An 18,739-nucleotide genomic window follows, 5' to 3' on the forward strand; every position below is an offset into this window, starting at 1 on the left:
AAAAGACTTGGTAAAGTGACTTATTTTGTTTAAAAGAGATCCTTTTGTATTTGTGACTTCTCAGAGCATATTGGCATGCTTATTAATATCCTTGTTGGTGGCAAAGAGGCTGAAGATAGAAAAGGAAACAGGATAACTAAAAGCTGGAGATCACTGAGAAAGCAGGAGGAGGTACTGGTGTTGAATTCGTTCATCCTGAGTTCTTCTGTTATAACAAAAAGGAAGGAAACGTCACAGAGGCAAGTCTGCTAGTGAATCTATTGGAAGATTTGGAGGATCTTGGCTGAGCATGACTTTTCTCTCTCTGTGAGGCCAAGAAATGCAATATGATGCATCAGTTTTTAATGCTGCAGTTGCTCTAGTGAGTCCAGTATATGTACAAACAAAAGTGATACCTTACATGCAATGCAGGAGACCCCAGTTCGATTCCTGGGTCAAGAAGATCCACTGGAGAAGGGATAGTCTACCCATCCAGTATTTTGGGATGGACATGAGTTTGGGTAAATTCCAGGAGTTGGTGATGGACAGGGAGGCCTGGCATGCTGCCATTCATGGGGTTGCAAAGAGTCGGACACGACTGAGCAACTGAGCTGAACTGAATGGAACTGAACTTGTGGCTCAGCTTGTAAAAAATCCACCTGCAATGTGGGAGACCTGGGATCAGTCCCTGGATCAGGAAGATCCCCTGGGAAGGGACAGGCTACCTACTCCAGTATTATGGCCTGGAGAATTCCATGGACTGTATAGTCCATGAGGTTGCAAAGAGTTGGACATGACTGATATACTTTCACTTTCACTTTGCATACTTTCAAAACTACAAGTTTTAGTGGTCATTTGCATATTCAACTACTAATTCTGAAGAGTGGTCATTGTGTCTGACTGCTCAAGGGCAGATATTTTTTCATTCTTAGTTCAATTCAGTTCAGTACAGTAGCTCAGTAGTGGCCGACTCTTTGTGACCCCATTAATTGCAGCACACCAGGCTTCCCTGTCCATCACCAACTCCCAGGGTTCACCCAAACTCATGTGCATTGAGTTGATGATGCCATCAAGCCATCTCATCCTCTGTTGTCGCCTTCTCCTCCTGCCCCCAATCTGTCCCAGCATCAGAGCCTTTTCCAATGAGTCAGCTCTTCACATGAGATGGCCAAAGTATTGGACTTTCAGCTTTAGCATCAGTCCTTCCAAAGAACACCCAGGGCTGATCTCCTTTAGAATGCACTGGTTGGATCTCCGTGCAGTCCAAGGGACTCTCAAGAGTCTTCTCCAACACCACAGTTCAAAAGCATCAATTCTTTGGTGTTCAGCTTTCTTCACAGTCCAACTTTCACATCCATACATGACCACTGGAAAAACCATAGCCTTGACTAGACTAACCTTTGTTGGTAAAGTAATGTCTCTGCTTTTGAATATTCTATCTAGGTTGGTCATAACTTTCCTTCCAAGGAGTAAGCGTCTTTTAATTTCATGGCTGCAGTCACCATCTGCAGTGATTTTGGAGCCCTAAAAAATAAAGTCTGACACTGTTTTCACTGTTTCCCCATCTATTTCCCATGAAGTGATGGGACTGGATGCCATGATCTTCGTTTTCTGAATGTTGAGCTTTAAGCCAACTTTTTCACTCTCCTCGTTCACTTTCATCAAGAGGCTTTTTAGTTCCTCTTCACTTTCTGCCATAAGGGTGGTGTCATATGCATATCTGAGGTTATTGATATTTCTCCTGGCAATCTTGATTCCCGCTTGTGCTTCTTCCAGCCCAGCATTTCTCATGATGTACTCTGCATATAAGTTAAATAAGCAGGGTCACAATATACAGCCTTGACATACTCCTTTTCCTATTTGGAAACAGTCTGTTGTTCCATGTCCAGTTCTAACTGTTGCTTCCTGACCTGCATACAAATTTCTCAAGAGGCAGGTCAAGTGGTCTGGTATTCCCATCTCTTTGAGAATTTTCCACAGTTTATTGTGATCCACACAATCAAAGGCTTTAGCATAGTCAATAAAGCAGAAATAGATGTTTTTCTGGAACTCTCTTCCTTTTCCCATGATGCAGTGAATGTTGGCAATTTGATCTCTGGTTCCTCTGCCTTTTCTAAAACCCACTTGAACATCTGGAATTTCATGGTTCACATATTGCTGAAGCCTGGCTTGGAGAATTTTGAGCATTACTTTACTAGTGTGTGAGATGAGTGCAATTGTGTGGTAGTTTGAGCATCCTTTGGCATTGCCTTTATTTGGGATTGGAATGAAAACTGACCTTTTCCAGTTCTGTGGCCACTGCTGAGTTTTTCAAATTTGCTGGCATATTGAGTACAGCACTTTCACAGCATCATCTTTAAGGATTTGAAATAGCTCTACTGGAATTCCATCACCTCCACTAGCTCTGTTCGTAGTGATGCTTTCTAAGGCCCACTTGACTTCACATTCCAGGATGTCTGGCTCTAGGTGAGTGATCACACCATCATGATTATCTTGGTCATGAAGCTCTTTTTTTGTACAATTCTTCTGTGTATTCTTGCCACCTCTTCTTAATATCTTCTGCTTCTGTTAGGTCCATACAATTTCTGTCCTTTATTGAGCCCATCTTTGCATGAAATGTTCCCTTGGTATCTCTAATTTTCTTGAAGAGATCTCTAGTCTTTCCCATTGCGTTGTTTTCCTCTATTTCTTTGCGTTGATTGCTGAGGAAAGCTTTCTTATCTCTCCTTGCTATTCTTTGGAACTCTGCATTCAGATGCTTATACCTTTCCTTTTCTCCTTTGCTTTTCACTTCTCTTCTTTTCACAGCTATTTGTAAGGCCTCCTCAGACAGCCATTTTTCTTTTTTTCATTTCTTTTCCATGGGGATGGTCTTGATCCCTGTCTCCTGTACAATGTCACAAACCTCCATCCATAGTTCATCAGGCACTCTATCTATCAGATCTAGTCCCTTAAATCTATTTCTCACTTCTACTGTATAATCTTAAGGAATTTGATTTAGGCCATACCTGAATGGTCTAGTGGTTTTCCCTACTTTCTTCAATTTAAGTCTGAATTTGGCAATAAGGAGTTCATGATCTGAGCCACAGTCAGCTCCTGGTCTTCTCCCCATATGCACCACCCTGCAGTTCATCACAGATCATCAGCCCAGTTTCTCCTTTCCTCTTGGTGTGTTCCTATCTGGGGTCCTTGGTTCCTTTCTTCAGTCAGGACCACCAAAGAGCTTGAAAGAGAAGGTAATAAATTCCAGATCCATTTGTTCCTGTAAATTTTAAGATTCTTTCTTAGTTGTGAGAGAATTCAGAGGGGAAGCAAAGAGGTTGAAAAAGTAAAGTGAGAATTTATTTAAGCAAGAATAAGGTCTCAGAGGGAGAGCAGGCAGACAGGTGAGGAGCTGCTGCCCTGGGTTTCTTTGGCAAGCTGATTATGAGGGGCATACAAATGGAGGGGTGGAATACTCACTGGGGAGGGAGGAATTTGGGGGTCATCTTCCCTGATTTTCATCCCTATTCTGTCTTCCCAAGGGGAGAAGGGATTTTTGTCCTTATTTAGCTTAGATCAGAAGTGTCAAGGCATTGGTGCATGATGGGTACTTATCTGTAAGGCTAATTTTATTCTGTTGAGAGCATAATGAGCATAAGTTTATATTTGGAGCCAAGAGATTTAAGCAAAAACCATGTTGTTGGGATACACGGCCCTGCCTGGCCTGAATTAGTAGCTGACTATGCACCTTTCTTTGCTTTCAGGACATTTATCACCAAAAATGCATGGTCTTCTGTCAGTCTGGAGGTTCTGCTTTTCTTTGTTTGCCTATGGGCCCCAGCTGTTTACAAGATGTGTGGTTTTCTGCTACCTGGCACCTGCCCCTATTACTCTGCTCATATCTATCTACCTGCCTGTTATAACACCTTCTATTCCAAAGACTCTGTGTCAATTGGGGTTTGGTTAAGAAATCAGAAGTAATTCCAGGTATTTCAAAGAGTAAATATCTTGATAAAGGGGACTGAAAAAAATTAAAAGGCTTGGGATGGGAAAGATTAGGGAAGCAGCTCTACCATTTAGGAAATCAGGAAATGCTTAAATTATAGGAAACCACTGCCATTGATTTCACTGTCTACTGTACTGTAACAGGTAGTTCTTTGTAGGACACTGGGAAGCTGCTAGAAAAACCTTGTTTCTGAAGCCTTAGTAGTTGCTAGCCACTGCCACGAGAATAATTGCTTTTGCTTTTTTGTATTCCCTCCAGATTTAGACCAGTTCCTCTCATTGGCAAAATGTAACCTAGGGCTATAATGACAAGAATTCTTGAAAATGCAGTTCCTAGACTTCCAGCTAGTATTATAAAAGGAAAACATAGAAGGGGAAAAAAATGGGCTGAGTAGTCCACCCAATTCCACACAATCCAGCACATTTCTCAGCCGAATTACCCACATCATTTCCCAAGGAACAGTTCTCACTTGACCTGTAGTAAAAGATGCTGACTCTGTGTTCTCGCTAATTCAGGTGAGACCCTAGTAGAAACTACGCCAGAAAGTTGAAGCTAGTCAAGCTTTAAAGGGCTAGGTTGATTTGCCTGTAGTGGTCATTATCACAGGTCTTTATCAGTAGCCTCAAGGGCATAGCAAATTAGTGCAAGAGTCACTTGTATGGTTGCCAAACAGAAATTTAGTAATATTTCTATACTTCCTTTAACTCCCACCAAGTTGTTTGAAAACCAAAAAAAAAAAAAAGGGGGGGGGGTTGGGGGAGGGGGGAGAAGTACCATGTTCAAAAGATCACTAAACACTTGCATTCAGAATAAGTTATACTTCTCAATCTATGAGGTAACTGTATTGCATGTAATAATTTTGTAAAGATGATTTGTAAGAAAGTTCAAGAAAAAAATTTATAAATGAAATTGCTTTGAAGATTTTAACTTAAAGCAAACTTGTGAACTAACTTTGGTAAAGAAAGTAGAAAATTAGGAAAGTTTAAGCAGGATGCAAAGACTACAATCACAGTATATTCACATAGGTTATTATACTGAGTAATCCACAAGGAAACATTACAGTTAAACTTAGTAAGGAGATTTGGAAAAGCTGAGAATACCATAATAAAATCAGTGAGTTTTATGAAACCATGATCAAACCTTTCAGTTTTGTGAAATGTCAAGAATTTCTTATTTCTAGATTTAAATCTGAATGCTGCTTATTTCTTCCACAAGAATATTGGCAAGCATATGCAACAACTATCTTACTTTGTAGAAGCCTCATTTTATTTCTGTTTAGGGAAAAGTTCAGACTCTGGGAAGAAGACAGTGGTCATAACAGGGCCATTAGATGATTAAATTGGGACTGATGGAAAAAGAAATGGAAGACTTAAAATATATTCTTTAGTTTTAGGAGAACCTGGAATTTGAAGGTCATGCTTGGCAATGCTTAAATTTCACCCTTAATTAAATACACAGTTTAAGACTCCTTAAACACATACAGCTTTTAAAACATGGGAATTTCAAAACAAAATACCTGAGTTTCTCACTTCTTTTATTCTCATCAATTCAGTTCAGTCGTTCAGGTGTGGCTGACTCTTTGCGACCCCATGAATTACACCACGCCAGGCCTCCCTGTCCATCACCAACTCCCGGAGTTCACTCAAACTCATATCCATTGAGTCGGTGATGCCATCCGGCCATCTCATCCTCTGTCATCCCCTTCTCCTCCTGCCCCCAATCCCTCCCAGCATCAGAGTCTTTTCCAATGAATCAACTCTTCACATGAGATGGCCAAAGTGTTGGACTTTCAGCTTCAGCATTGGTCCTTCCAATAAACACCCAGGACTGATCTCCTTTAAGATGGACTGGTTGGATCTCCTTGCAGTCCAAGGGACTCTCGAGAGTCTTCTCCAACACCACAGTTCAAAAGCATCAATTCTTTGGTGCTCAGCTTTCTTCACAGTCCAACTCTCATATCCATACATGACCACTGGAAAAACCATAGCCTTGACTAGACGGACCTTGGTTGGCAAAGTAATGTCTCTGTTTTTAAATATGCTATCTAGGTTGGTCATAACTTTCCTTCCAAGGAGTAAGCGTCTTTTAATTTCATGGCTGCAGTCACCATCTGCAGTGATTTTGGAGCCCAGAAAAATAAAGTCTGACACTGTTTCCACTGTTTCCCCATCTATTTCCCATGAAATGATGTGACCAGATGCCATTGCCTTCTCTGATGGTACATTATAAATGTGCATATTATAGGTATGCAATAAACATTGCAAATGACATGGTTGATGATGATGGTGATGTGATTCTGTTGGTACGTAGATTAAAACTTGATTGGGGAATTGCTTGGATGCCAATCTGATAACATTAGATACAATTTTTACCTAAGGGTATGGCAACCCACTCCAGTACTCTTGCCTGGAAAATCCCATGGACGGAGGAGCCTGGTAGGCTGCGGTCCATGGGGTCGCTAAGAGTTGGACACGACTGAGCAACTTCACTTTCACTTTTCACTTTCATACATTGGAGAAGGAAATGGCAACCCACTCCAGTGTTCTTGCCTGGAGAATCCCAGGGATGGGGGAGCCTGGTGGGCTGCCGCCTATAGGGTCGCAGAGTCAGACACGACTGAAGTGACTTAACAGTAGCAGAAGCAGCAGAAAAGAATTATGGAAAATTTAAATGACAAAGTCAAAATTTTAAGAAAGAACCTGTAGTTGCATATATAATGAAATCAAGCATAGTGGGGAAAAGAAAATGTGTTGATGGGGAATCCAGTTTGAAAATGTAGATTAGTTGTCAGATGAAGAAAAACATTAGCAACTTAGGCTTTTTAGAAAATCATAAATGAATTAATAAGGACTTGAGCGTCAATGACATTAGTGAAAATGAAACTAAAGCAGTGCAAAATGAGAATTGTGACTCCTGACATGAAGTCAACATATTTATGTAGTCAGCATCCCCCCATCCCTGACATATCCGTTCTGTTGTCACCTTTACTATATTGCAAAGAATGTAGAATATGCCTGTAGGACAGCATCCTAACTGCTAATGTCTGTCTCACCTTCAAAGGTAGTGTAATGGGTTGGAACATATGTAGTTTGAAAACACATATTCTTTTCTCACTTAAGCTAAAGAGTGAAATGTACTGAACAAACTGTTGTACGACACCTTTAAGCTAGGCTTGCAACCTTGGGATGTTATCGCACTTTGTATTATCACTCTGGATAAGATAGATACAAAGAGGGAATGAAAAGAAAGTGAAAGTGAAATTGCTCAGTTGTGTCTGACACTTTGTGACCCCATGGACTGTGGCCTACCAGGCTCCTCCATCCATGGGATTTTCCAGTCAAGAGTACTGGAGTGGGTTGCCATTTCCTTCTCCAGGGGATCTTCCCAACCCAGGGTTCAAACCTGGGTCTCCCACGTTGCATGCAGACACTTTACTGTCTAAACCACTGGGGAAGCTAGGAATACAAGTGGAATAGAAAGGAAGAAGGAGGGAATAGAAGGGGAAAAAAAGAATGGCTCCATTTCCCAATGGCCAATTGCTAGAGCCAGCCTCAGATTCTGCTTGCTTCTTCTTTTGCTTCCAGAATCTTTCTAAGCCGTTTTGCATTTCAAGTGGAGGGTCAACTCCTGTATGGAGGCATTACCACGGTCAATGTGATCATCTCAGCCACTGAAAAGGAGAAAGAATCTCAATAAGCAGAAATGGTTAAAAGATTCTAAGAGAGAACAAAGGAGGAAGAATTTTGGCCATATTCAAACTCCATCTGCAATCTTTTTACTCTTTGTATCCAGATGTTGCTATTTATTGTCACGTCTTTCCTGTGTTTCTCTGGTGCCTCCAAATTGCCCTTGAGAGGAAGAAGAATGTGAAAATGGGAAAAGGATCTAAATCCCATGTATCATGTAGCTTCTTAGTTCTTATTCTCACATATTCAACAACACATTTTTTGCCCACTTCTTATAATATTTGGTACAGTTTTTTAAATTAAGTAGCTTTTAAAACTCTGGCAAATTTATTTCAAAAGTAGATTTCATATTACAAATCATGGCTTCACAGTATGCTACCCCCAAATATGACACCTTAGTACTTAGGATTTTAAGCTGAAGTCATTTGAACAGCAGAAGCAGGAATGTCTTTAGCTTTCCTCTGCCCTCTCCCTTAAAATAGGTGGCAAAAACCTCATGTGAGAGGTATCCTCTATATCAGAAGGAAGGAGCAGTCTTTATCTCCTAAGACAAAAGGATTCCCAAAAGAATTCAAACAGGCCTTGTTAATGTTTCCTTAGTTTCTACACTTCTTCATACCCTCCAACCTATCATATTTGTACATGACTGCACACTCCTCTTGATAACTAGCATAAAAATACTCAGGTCTGTTTCTTTTGGTCTTCATTTCCTTAGGTAGATTTCCATGCTATGTAAAATGTATATAAATCTGTATTATTTCCTTCTATTAGTATGTCTTTCTCAATTTAAATTTCAAACGCATTTAGAGACCCCAAGGGAAGGTGAAGAAAACTTTTCCTTTTCTTCACTACCAATATTACTAAGCATAAAAGAGGGCAAAAATAAAAATGTATAAATTAGTTTCTTTGTAATAACATGAAATAATTTTGTGAATCAGCAGAGGTATGTGGGGATTTCCCAGGTGGCGCTAGTGGTAAAGAACCTGCTTGCCATTGCAGGAGACATAAGAGACACAGGTTTGATCCCTGGGTTGGGAAGATCCCCTGGAGGAGGGCATGACAACTCACTCCAGTATTCTTGCCTGGAGGATCCCATGGACAGAGGAGCCTCGGGCCATGGTCCATAGAGTCACAAAGAGTCGGACATGACTTAAGCAATTTAACATGCAAGCACTCAAAGGTACATGAACCACACTTTGGGGGCGCAAGGTATTAGAGGCTAGACTTCATCGTGAAAGTTCCAAAGGCAGGATTACCAGGGTATTTGGTGACTGATTGTAGGTACGAAGGGCACAGTTGGCACAAATAATAATTAGTGTAAGATCAAGTAAACTTGTCATAAAAATGAAAAAAGTGAGATACAAAGCATATCATTGAAAATTACAAACTGATATTTGTACAAATAGTAAGGAAGGAGATAAAGCTTTTGAACTGATCATCCTCCAATTAATATCTGATAATCCAAGAAAAAATGTTCTAGTTCTCTTTCACAAAAAGAATGAAGAAAGAAACAGCATATAAGCATTTCAAAATGGCATATATGCATTCCTGAAAAACCTTACATTCTGCAAAAATTGTATAGTCAAATCTGTTACTCTTTACAACTTCATAAACGGAGCACTAACAAAAGGAGAAATAATCGTCCTTTTAAAAGACATAGACAGATTTTTAAAAAAAGCAAATTCCTAATAAATTAATAAATTGTACTGTAAGAATAAGATGTTTAAAAGAAACCAAAAAAGGGAAAACAACCTGATGGAAGATATATCAGGAGTGTGGAGTTATACAAACAGAGAAAAATTACAAAGATGGAGACAAGTTAGTAATAAAGACAAAGCAAGTGGCCGAACTCTGGGAGGGTAGGGAAGGACAGGGGAGCATGGCATACTGCAGTCCATGGGGTCATAGAGTCAGACACAACTGAGCATGCACGCATGCACACACAATCTAATGACACAGGTTCTTAAAAGCAGAGAATCTTTCCTGGCTGTGGTCAGGCACACACGAATATGAAGAGAGGTCAGAGTGATACAATGTTGCTGGTTTTGAAGAGGAGTCAGGGGATTCAAAAAAGGACATGTTTTGCATCCTCTAGAAACTGGAAAAGGCAAGGAAGGACACAAATTCTCCTCCAGAAAGGAATTCCAGAAAGCAATACAGCTGTGCAGATGCCTGCATCCTAGCCTAGTGAGATACAGGATCCCTGTCAGACGACTGCAGCAGCTAGCACTGCTACTATTACTATGACTACTACCACTACTGCCATCATAGATCTGTAAGACAGTACATGTGTGTTGTTGTAAAGCCACTAACTTTGTGATAATTTGTTAAGCAGAAATAGAAAACTCATATGACATGTGTCTGTGTTTTGCATTTTTTTATATGCCATTAGTTACAGAATGATCTCTGTTCGTTTCCAAGGCAAACCATTCAATATCACAGTAATCCAAGTCTATGCCCAACCAGTAACGCTGAAGAAGCTGAAGTTGAATGGTTCTATGAAGACCTACAAGACCTTTTAGAACTAACAACCTAAAAAGATGTCCTTTTCATTATAGGGGACTGGAATGCAAAAGTAGGAAGTCAAGAAACACCTGGAGTAACAGGCAAATTTGGCCTTGGAGTACGGAATGAAGCAGGGCAAACACTAATAGAGTTTTGTCAAGAAAATGCACTGGTCATAAGAAACACCCTCTTCCAACAACACAAGAGAAGACTCTACACATGGACATCACCAGATGGTCAACACCGAAATCAGATTGATTGTATTCTTTGCAGCCAAAGATGGAAAAGCTCTATACAGTCAGCAAACACTAGACCAGGAGCTGACTGTGGCTCAGACCATGAACTCCTTATTGCCAAATTCAGACTGAAATTGAAGAAAGTAGGGAAAACCACTAGACCATTCAGGTATGACCTAAATCAATCCCTTATGATTTTACAGTTGAAGTGAGAAATAGATTTAAGGGCCTAGATTGATAGACAGAGTGCCTGATGAACTATGGAATGAGGTTGGTGACATTGTACAGGAAATAGGGATCAAGACGATCCCCATGGAAAAGAAATGCAAAAAAGCAAAATGGCTGTCTGGGGAGGCCTTACAAATAGCTGTGAAAAGAAGAGAAGTGAAAAGCAAAGGAGAAAAGGAAAGATATAAGCATCTGAATGAAGAGTTCCAAAGAAGAGCAAGAAGATATAAGAAAGCCTTCTTCAGCGATCAATGCAAAGAAATAGAGGAAAACAACAGAATGGGAGAGACTAGGGATCTCTTCAAGAAAATTAGAAATACCAAGGGAACATTTCATGCAAAGATGGGCTCAATAAAGGACAGAAATTGTATGGACCTAACAGAAGCAGAAGATATTAAGAAGAGGTGGCAAGAATACACAGAACTGTACAAAAAAGATCTTCACGACCCAGATAATCACGATGGTGTGATCACTCACCTAGAGCCAGACATCCTGGAATGTCAAGTGGGCCTTAGAAAGCATCACTATGAACAAAGCTAGTGGAGGTGATGGAATTCCAGTTGAGTTATTTCAAATCCTGAAAGATGATGCTGTGAAAGTGCTCCTAAATAAAGGCAATGCCAAAGAATGCTCAAACTACCGCACAATTGCACTCATCTCACACACTAGTAAAGTAATGCTCAAAATTCTCCAAGCCAGGCTTCAGCAATATGTGAACCGTGAACTTCCAGATGTTCAAGTGGGTTTTAGAAAAGGCAGAGGAACCAGAGATCAAATTGCCAACATCTGCTGGATCATCAAAAAAGCAAGAGAGTTCCAGAAAAACATCTATTTCTGCTTTATTGACTCTGCCAAAGCCTTTGGCTCTGTGGATCACAATAAATTGTGGAAAATTCTGAAAGAGATGGGAATACCAGACCACTTGACCTGCCTCTTGAGAAATCTGTATGCAGGTCAGGAAGCAACAGTTAGAACTGGACATGGAAGAACAGACTGGTTCCAAATAGGAAAAGAAGTACGTCAAGGCTATATATTGTCACCCTGCTTATTTAACTTCTATGCAGAGTACATCATGAGAAACACTGGACTGGAAGAAGCACAATTTGGAATCAAGATTTCAGGGAGAAATATCAATAACCTCAGATATGCAGATGAAACCACCCTTATGGCAGAAAGTGAAGAGGAACTAAAAAGCCTCTTGATGAAAGTAAAAGAGGAGAGTGAAAAAGTTGGCTTAAAGCTCAACATTCAGAAAACAAAGATCATTTCATCTGGCCCCATCACTTGATGGGAAATAGATGGGGAAACAGTGTCAGACTTTTTTCTGGGCTCCAAAATCACTACAGATGGTGACTGCAGCCATGAAATTAAAAGATGCTTACTCCTTGGAAGGAAAGTTATGACCAGCCTAGATAGCATATTCAAAAGCAGAGACATTACTTTGCCAACAAAGGTCCGTCTAGTCAAGGCTATGGTTTTTCCTGTGGTCAAGTATGGATGTGAGAGTTGGACTGTGAAGAAGGCTGAGCGCCGAAGGATTGATGCTTTTGAACTGTGGTGTTGGAGAAGACTCTTGAAAGTCCCTTGGACTGCAAGGAAATCCAACCAGTCCATTCTGAAGGAGCTCAGCCCTGGGATTTCTTTGGAGGGAATGATGCTAAAGCTGAAACTCCAGTACTTTGGACACCTCATGCGAAGAGTTGACTTATTGGAAAAGACTCTGATGCTGGGAGGGATTGTGGGCAGAAGGAGAAGGGGACGACAGAGGATGAGATGGCTGGATGGCATCGCTGACTTGATGGACGTGAGTCTCAGTGAACTCCAAGAGTTTTTGATGGACTGGGAGGCCTGGCTTGCTGCAATTCATGGGGTCGCAAAGAGTCAGACACGACTGAGCGACTGAACTGAACTGAGTGATACTACAGAATATTTATGCTAGAAAAAAAAAATCATATGTACCTCAATTTAAATTCCCATCACATTAACTTTACACTAATTTATACTAACAGCATATAGAATCATTTGCATTACAGAAACATGAAAGTGAAAGAGAGAGTAAAGTCGCTCCGCCGTGTCCAACTCTCTGTGATCCCATGGACTGTACCACACTCTTCTGTCCATGGGATTTTCCAAGCAAGAATACTGGAGTGGGTTGCCATTTCCTTCTGCAGAGGATCTTCCTGACCCAGGGATTGAACCTGAGTCTCCCGCATTACAGGCAGATGCTTTACCGTCTGAGCCACCAGGGAAGTCACATGGAAACGTGTGATATGGTCGAAGAGACTTCCCTCAAAACATATTTGGAAAACGTTCTCAGTTAAAGTAAGCAGCTGGAAAAAGTAAAATAAGTACAAAAAGCAAGGCAAATGAACTACAGAAGTAGCAATAAATCATCCCAGATGGCCTGTGGAATAAAGGTTTTATGATAATGTGAGGAAACAATTCTACTCATGTAGAGCAATCATGGAGAAATTTTTAAGCTATTTTGTCTTATCATCAGGGTTATCAGATAAAATACAGGTTTCCAGTTAAACTTTAACTTCAAATAAGTGATAAATAATTTTTGTTTTAATATAAATTTATCTCATATAGTATTCGGGACATATTTATACTAAAAAGTTGTCCATCATTTATCTAAAATTTAGATCTTTCCTAGGCATCCTATTGGAGAAGGCAATGGCAACCCACTCCAGTATTCTTGCCTGGAGAATCCCATGGACGGAGGAGCCTGGAAAGCTACAGTCCATGGGGTCACTAAGAGTCGGACGCAACTGAGTGACTTCACTTTCACTTTTCACTTTCATGCATTGGAGAAGGAAATGGCAACCCACTCCAGTATCCTTGCCTGGAGAACCCCTGGGACAGAGGAGCTTGTTGGTCTATGGGGTTGCACAGAGTCGGGCACGACTGCTGCGACTTAGCAGCAGCAGCAGTAGCAGTAGGCATCCTATATTTTTATTTGTTTAATCAGGCAAACCTACTCATTCTAAAAATTCTTAAATCTAAGATAGTTTTTTATTAATATATTTGAAATCAGAATCTTTCAATTTAGGTATTTGATGTTTTTCACTGTACTTAAAAAGAAAAAAACATTAAATTTATGGTATATCTTACAATGTCTGGCACCTTAAAATCATGGAAATAGGTAAGAATTTTTCTTTTTTTTTTAAATTTTATTTTATTTTTAAACTTTACATAATTGTATTAGTTTTGCAAAACATCAAAATGAATCCGCCACAGGCATACATGCATTCCCCACCCTGAACCCTCCTCCCTCCCCGCCCCCACACCATCCCCAGGGGTCATCCCAGTGCACCAGCCCCAAGCATCCAGCATCGTGCATCGAACCTGGACTGGCAACTTGTTTCCTACATGATATTTTACATGTTTCAATGTCATTCTCCCAAATCTTCCCACCCTCTCCCTCTCCCACAGAGTCCATAAGACTGTTTTAAAAATGTCACTTTTTTCAAAATTCCTTATGTTTAACAGTTTTATCTAATTGGCTATTTGATTTTTACACTTAATTGTCTGAGAATGCATTTGTGTCTCTGTTTCTGGCTTATTTAAATTTAATCCCTGATAGCAGAACTATTAAGCAAAAGCTTCCATCCTGTGATGTGCTATTGTTACGTGGCTCAGTCATGTCCTACTCTTTGCAAGCCCATGGACTGTAACCTGCCAGGCTTCTTCACCCATTGAGTTTTCCGGGCAATAATGGAGTGGGTTGCCATTTCCTTTTCCAGGGGATCTTCCTGACCCAGGGATTGAACCTTGGTTTCCCCTGCTACAGGCAAACTGCCCTCTGAGCCACTAGGGAAGCCCAATGTGCTATTATGTGAGGCTAAAACAAATGTATTTATGTTTGTGTGAGGCAGCTCTGTTTGCAAAGTGAACCAGTAATGATTCCAAAGACAGCCTGATGCTGAAAAATTTTCAGTCATGACTTCACACTATCACTGATCTTCGATTTGAATTGTTTTCCAATCACTTAACATCTTAAGTCCCCTAAAGTAGGGAATGGCACCCCACTCAAATATTCTTGCCTGGAAAATTCCATGGACAGAAGAGCCTGGTGGGCTTCAGTCTGTGGGGTTGTAGAAAGTTGGACATGACTGAGCGCCTGGTCACGTACACATACAACACATACAACAGCTTAAGTGTCCAAAGAATTTTACTTCAAAATTCTAATGATTTGAATTTTTTATCTTTGTGTTTTCATATTTATTTTAAAACTTTTCTTTTTTCCCTACATTTAAAGATTTTAAACTTTTGAATCTTTTTCTTTATGCTGGCTTTTAATTTAAATATGTTAGAGACTGTGTATCTATTGTGAACTGATTAGGTTTTAATCAGTTATTTTTCTGAATAAGGCAATGAGTCCCAGGAAAACAAGTAAGAAAACTATCAACATTCCTTAGCATTTCGATATGCATTTAGGCAGAAAATTTCTGGCCGTAAAATTCTTCAGATAAACTAAACTCATTAAGTCTGCACAATTTTATTACTCTGATTTATATCATAGACTTGTAAGTAACAATAAATGTACTCTGCATTCCAATGTGGCACAATTGATGGAAAATTTTTATTTAAAAATAATAAATGGGAGTTTTTCTTTTATGTAAACAATCAAAAGATTCATCCATTGGCAGCCCCAATTTGTCTCCAAAATTGAGGATTAAAATTAGAGCAGTCTGCTAGAAGAGGGTTACTAAAAGATACATAAATTATCAAGACAATTGATTTTAACCAACTGTGCATGAAGTACATTTATTCACTCTGGCTATTTTTAAAAAACAGGTAAAAAAACTTGTGTATAGTTTTGTGGTATTTCATTTAGATTCTTCTTTTGCTTCTTCTTAATTTGTAATTTTATTATTTTATACTTTGTCAAACTTGTAAGCTACATATAAAGCATAAATAATATTTATTACTTACAGATTTTTCAGCATAATAATCCTAAGAAATACTTTAAAATAATATTTGACATTAAGTTGAATGCAAACAACCCTCTCTGACTTATAGAAACGATGATAGTGGAGTGCAGACTGAATTACAAAGAGCAAAATGCCTTCCCAGAAGCTATGAAGGATTAAGAAATATCTCAGTTTGTGGCATTCGATTTAGTATTATATTACTCTGAATTGCCCAAGGTTTCTTTTGAAAAAAAAATTAATCTTTCATTTCATAACCACCAATATCTGTAGGAGTTGCTGTATTAGATGGTCAATAGGAGACATATTTAAAGGCTGAAAAATAGTATTGTGTTTGTATTTTATATGTACTGACAATTTTCTTCAACAAAATGTCTCTTTGTACTTATATCTCATAAATGGAGGCTTTTGCTTCAAAATCCAAAGTATTCTCTTAGGTCATATTTGAGTAAGCAAAGGTTTTTGGCTATAAACAGTCACAGCTTTAAAACAGATGTTTTTCAAAGTTCACTTATAGTTTGGTTTGTTGCTGCCAGGAGTATATTTTCAGATGTATTTAACATTCCGTTCAGTTCAGTTCAGTTCAGTCCCTCAGTCGTGTCTGACTCTGCAACGCCATGGACTGCAGAACACCAGGCTTTCCTGTCCATCACAAACTCCCAGAGCTTTCTCAAAGTCATGTCCATCGAGTCGGTGATGCCATCCAACCATCTTATCCTCTGTAATCCCCTTCTCCTCCCTCCTTCAATCTTTCCCAGCATCAGGGTCTTTTTCAATGAGTCATTTCTTCCCATCAGGTGGCCAAAGTTTTAGAGTTTCAGCTCCAGTATCAGTCCTTCCAATGAATATTCAGGACTGATTTCCTTTAGGATGGACTGGTTTTATCTCTGACAAATAGACTCAAGGGATTAGCTATCATGATTAGCTTCCAAGAAGAGTCTCAATAAGAACTAAGGATATAAAGAATAAGATAAACTATATTTTCAATGGTAAAATATATTCAGTTCAGTTCAGTTCAGTCACTCAGTCGTGTCTGACTCTTTGCGACCCCATGGACTGCAGCACGCCAGGCCTCCCTGTCCATTATCAACTCCCGGAGTTTACTCAAACTCATGTCCATTGAGTTGGTGATGCCATCCAACCATCTCATCCTCTGTTGTCCCCTTCTCCTCCCGCCTTCAACTGGAATTATAATTTGGTATTCCAGAATTCATTTATGTATTCCTCCCCTCCACCTTCCCACATGTTACAAAAAGTAATAACAAAAAGTTATATCCATGAAAAAACAACAGTTTTGGAATAAAAAAACATCTAGATTTGAACTAGAATTCATTTTTGGCAAATTCCTTGCCACCTCTGAGCTCTATTCACCTTTTCTGTAAAGCAGAAATAATATTGGTGTGCCATTTTGGGGGGACTGTTATCCATATTTTTTTTCACATTTGTGCAGAGTCAGAATGTTCTGAAGAAAATTCACTCAAAATCTTTGTTAAAAGATGATTAATAGCAAACATGCCTTGAAAGCTTAAGATGGTGAACTGCTCCAAAGATATTTAGACCTGCCTCCCCTAGGACCATTTGCTGTTGTTCCAGCTTTGGAAGGCTGAGGACTTTTCACTCCCCTCCCAGGAAAGATTTGTTTACATTCTAGCTTGAAGGTCTTTCTCTCTCTCTTCAAGGGAAGGAGGGACAGATGTTTTAACTGCCCTGTATAACTTCTGAGTATCACAAATCATGCTTCCTCCTCAGTGGTACAAACTCACTGCAGGCATGAGGTCATATCAGGCTCTCACCACGTTGGCCAATGAAGGTTGGGGTTTGGAGAACCAGCACTAAATGCTCTGTGCATAATGAAGATCTGTTCTCTCATCCAGAGGCCTTATGTATCCCATTAAGCACGAAATATAAATATATAACTTAAACAGCCATGTGTCTTGTTTCCTAAGAAACTAAAATTTATTCAACAGCAATATGCCCAACCCAAGGATAAGGCATGTTTTGGTGACTCCTGAGAGCTTACATAAACTCCTTTCCTTATGGTTAATTTGGAGATAAGGTTAAATATGGCCAAAGGGATTAAAGTTGATGCCAAGTTGATGGTAGTTCTGCTAGAGATTTTTCCTCCTAAGAGGGAAAGAATGCTATACTAAGAGAATCCCTTTCCCTCTAAATTGCTTGTATTTTGGAGCTTGTTGTATGAAGATGTGATACTTGGAGATGCAGCAAAAATGAGACTATTTGAAACAAGTCTAAAGAAGGAAACCAATACACTGAGGATGAAAGAGCAGAAGAATGTCAAATAAATGAGCAAAAGAACAAAAGAATGTTCTAGGTGACATCTTAAGCTGCTGAATCAATCCTGAACTCATTTCTATTTACTTTTTAAAAATATATAGCAGCTGCTGCTGCTAAGTCGCTTCAGTCATGTCCGACTCTGTGCGACCCCACAGACGGCAGCCCACCAGGCTTGCCTGTCCCTGGGATTCTCCAGGCAAGAACACTGAAGCGGGTTGCCATTTCCTTCTCCAATAGTAGCAGCTCCTTACAATGCAAACAGATTTTTGTTGAGAAAGCATTCTAAGTAATATAAGAATCTAACTCAAGGAATTATGAAGATTAAATAAAATGAGGGATAAATTAATTAGAATATATGTATTCTAATACATACATTTGTATGTATATGTTGCTACTGCTGCTAATGGAGAATATCTCAGGTCCAAGCATCCATTTGTCTATTGTGTAAGTGCCTGTATCATATGGGCTTCCTAGGTGGCTCAGTGGTAAATATTCTACCTGCCACTGCAGGAGAATCAGGAAACGTGGGTTTGATCCCTAAGTCAGGAAGATTCCCTGGATAAGGAAATGGTAAGTTGCTGCAGTATTCTTGCCTGGATAATCCAATGGACAAAGGAACCTGATGGTGTCATAAAGAGTCGGACACGACTGAGCACTTGTGCTTGCTTCTTGCTATATCAGATAACTCATGTATCATACTGTATCACAAGTCAGGGAGCGTTTGTGAAAGAGGGGTCATTGAAACCCAAGGACAGAAATAAAGGGGCATAGTTGTCAATGACAGGAACATTAGAGTAAAATATAAAATGAATAAAAATTTAATTAGAGCAGTTGTTCTTGAGTAGAACCCTTTATATTCTTAACAATTATTTAGAATTCCAAAATATG

The 18,739-nt window shown here is 39.6% G+C and overlaps 1 long non-coding RNA gene across 2 annotated transcripts in view; it reads left to right on the plus strand.

Annotated features, from left to right (window-relative positions):
* LOC113894970 overlaps positions 1–18,739 on the plus strand; it is a 197,488-nt gene that overhangs the window by 68,095 nt on the left and 110,654 nt on the right. The gene's annotated exons all lie outside the window — the stretch shown is intronic.

This window comes from Bos indicus x Bos taurus, chromosome 7 (genome assembly GCF_003369695.1).
Source record: "Bos indicus x Bos taurus breed Angus x Brahman F1 hybrid chromosome 7, Bos_hybrid_MaternalHap_v2.0, whole genome shotgun sequence".
Classification (NCBI taxonomy): Eukaryota; Metazoa; Chordata; class Mammalia; order Artiodactyla; family Bovidae; genus Bos; species Bos indicus x Bos taurus.